Below are 3,381 nucleotides of genomic sequence, written 5' to 3'. Positions count from 1 at the left end.
TAAATCCAAACCTGACTAACATGATGACAAATACACAGCAGCTTCTGAGATAACTTGATTTGCTTTGGTCTTCATTAGTCAGTGCTTCTCAAAGCTAGTCAAGGTTTGTATTTGAATCATTCATATGTAAATATGTGGCTAGCAAGTAGTTGACCTGAGGCATTCCTTGCCAGTGTAGAAGAAATATGTCTCAAAGCTCTAGAATAGTAGAAGGTAGATCAGTGTTTAGGAGAACTGTCATAGCCACTTGCCTGAAGCTTACACTTCTCCAGCCCTCTGCTTATGGCCCCCTTAGTAGGGACAAGCACAGTCTTAATCACATTAAAGAAAGTGAGGAGTTCACAGTAGGGCAGCCTAAATGCTGAGTAGTTATTTGTTCACCCACAGCCCTGTACAATTAAAAAGTAACTGTGTGAGAACATCAGACTCGGAACCATAGTAGAATTATATAGAACTATAGTGAAAACAATTTCAGAAAAACAACTGCAATTCACAAATGCCAGGTTTTGGGGAGAAAAATAATCTGCTGAAAAATGCATACTTCATTAAAAAGTTAATGCAGTCAGAGCTGCATCTCAGTGTAAGTTTTTCAGCCAGTGGTACTATCCCCATCTAGTGTAGGACTTGGATGAAAGCTCACAGGTTTTATGTTATCACTTGATAGCTGAAGAAGGTTCCAAAATGATGGGCTTCTGTGGCCAATCTCTGTTTGGAAGCTTTGCAAAAGGTGAATAGGAAATAACCTGTACTAAGAGGAAGGTTTTTGTGTGAGAACCTCATGGGCCCCTATGGCCGAAGGCTGAAGGCAGAGAAGATGTCAGTGAGGAAGAAAATGAGTGACATGCAAGAAAAATAGGTCACCTCCCAGTCCACCATCATAGACATAAACTCTGGCAGCATGAGCCTTTGGGAAGGAAGTTTATTTTCCTCTTACTTGGCATAAAACATTGGCTGCAATACATAGATACATCTGCCAGTTCCATTACAGCACTGGTGGCCTTGCTATATCCTAAGGGGCCAGACAGTTTTCAGTTGCTGCTGTAGAATTGAACAACCCAGATTTTAAGTTTTACAAGATTTCTTTTGTAAGATAGTCTATGCTATTGTAACATTAAACTAAATTGCTTGCTAATTCATCCATTGATAAAATGCGCATAAGAAGCGAGGCCAAAAATTGCAACCTGTACTTTTGGACAGATAAGGAGTTATGCTATTTTTAAGAGAAAGTATTTGGTATTTTCTCAGGGGTGAAAAGTCTTTGAAGCCATTGCCAGGGCAGCTGCCAAGAGGGTCTTTAGAGAGCTGTGGGGAGGACTAGGTTTGTAGATCCCAGCAGTTCCTCTGTGGTGATTACGCATATGCAGAATGAGGGAGGTGCTGCTCTGCCCTTACATAGATATTCAGTGCTTTAAAATAGTTTGCCCCTCTCAGCTTGTGTGGGGTGAACAGTTTGATTTAAAAGCAGAAACTGAGAAAACAGTTCTGTTCCCTGACACGACTGCTGGAATTTTAAGAATGCTCATATCCAGCTCATGGCTCCAAAAACCTGTATTTCAGTTCCTCATCAGCATTTCCATATATATGTAGGTTTTAGCTGTCTTTAGCTTTCTAAAAGGCAGAAATGTACTGTAACATATTCAGTGCAATTTATAGGGAATGGAAAGAGGGAATCAAAATAAAAGGTAATTCCTCTGCTATGTGCCTTAAACTGCTGTATTAGGATGAACTGTGTGATGACTGCCTGTTTCCACTGTATACAGGATGATTACAAAACGCATACATAGATGCTTAACTTTAGGACAACTGCAGTTAGGTGAGAAAATCTCATTCAGCAAAGCATGCATGTATATCCTAAACTGCAAACCCACTTTTAAAATGGAGCCTTAATGTTAAATAGAGCTTGATGGCTGATTATGTTATCTATCATCATAAAAATTATAAAGTGATTAAATTAACTGGACTCAAAATACTATTGATAATAGTCCAAAATGAGTCTGCTAAAAATGGACTTCCCTCCTTTCCAGGCATACAAAGGCTTGGTGCTCCTGCTGTTTAAAAAAACCCTAAAAGTCAAACAAAATAAGACAAACAAAAAACCCAGATCCTTAGAATTAAAGAAAATAAAAAGCATACTCAAATTTTAAAATATCTATCAAAATATTTGCTTTTGCGTGGGTTAAGAGAGGGAGGTGCTAGAAAAGATTGTTTCAAATGTCTCTAGTCATTTTCTTCAGAGCACAATCTCTAGTCCTCTGAATTTTTTTTCCTTTTTGGGAATATGTAACATAAGAGCATGTGAGAACAATTTTTCATCACACATCGAGCGTGCATGAAACAGTATTTGCTTTATTTCAAAGTTGCACAGCCCAAATGCAGCTGTAATTTGCATTGTTTACAATTTTGCTGTAAACTGACTTGGGGCATCTGTCTACATTATGGCCAGACCAGGTGAAAGATAAGTAGGAAAAATGAAAAACTTCTAGCATAATTGATTTCCACCAAATAGCACTGTCTCTGACTGTTATAACAATTAGTTTATCAATTTAATGTTGATTATGCCTTGATCTGTAAGTAACAGGGTAGCAACACAAAAGAATAACCTGGCACTGTAGCCACAAGAGCATTAACACATATATTTTCTTTATTTTCATGCTTATTAAGTAAAAATCTGGTTTTACAGCAGTGTCCTTCTTTAACAAATTTTATTTCAGTATGCTCCAACTAAATTTATCCTGTGAAGGAGTAAGTTTGGGCTTAGAAAAGCTTTTTCTTTCAAGTTTATGCTTGAAAAGATAACAAATGCTAAACATGAATAGAGAGAAAAGAAATGCATCTCTCAAGAAAGTAAAAAATATACTGTCTAAATAAACTATAACTGTTGAATTATTTTTAAAATTAATTTTTTTAATTTTTTTTATTTTTTGTAAGAAAGCTACTTCATGAGCTCAGAGAAGTTTAAAGAGGAACACGGCAGTCCTAAGAGAGTGAGGAATCCATTGACATAGAGATGGGAGCTTCAGAAGTGAGTTTCTGAGATTCACTTGATGTCTTCGGAGGATGTTTATAAGTACTTAATCTGCATAAGTTAGAAATGGAGCTAAAAACTTTGTGCATGTTGTTTCTTTTCATGTGGGCTGTATGCTGTATTTTAGAGTGTAATTTATTTTTTTTGATTGAAGTAGTGCTATGCATGTCAAAAAACAGGGTTTCGAGCACCTCATTTCAATAGAATAGATGATACGGTACTATTATGCCAGCAGGTTAAATAGTACAATCACTTAACCTGTTCAGGAAAAAATGAATAAGAAGTTAAAGTGTTATTAATAAAATTCTGTCTGAGCATGTCTAAGTATTATGTTGTACAACTGTGTAAGTTTCTTA

Source organism: Lagopus leucura, unplaced genomic scaffold, assembly GCF_019238085.1.
Source record: "Lagopus leucura isolate 7727_CA_CO unplaced genomic scaffold, USGS_WTPT01 Super-Scaffold_54, whole genome shotgun sequence".
NCBI classification, from domain to species: Eukaryota; Metazoa; Chordata; class Aves; order Galliformes; family Phasianidae; genus Lagopus; species Lagopus leucura.
Note: the sequence above shows the minus strand (reverse complement) of the source record.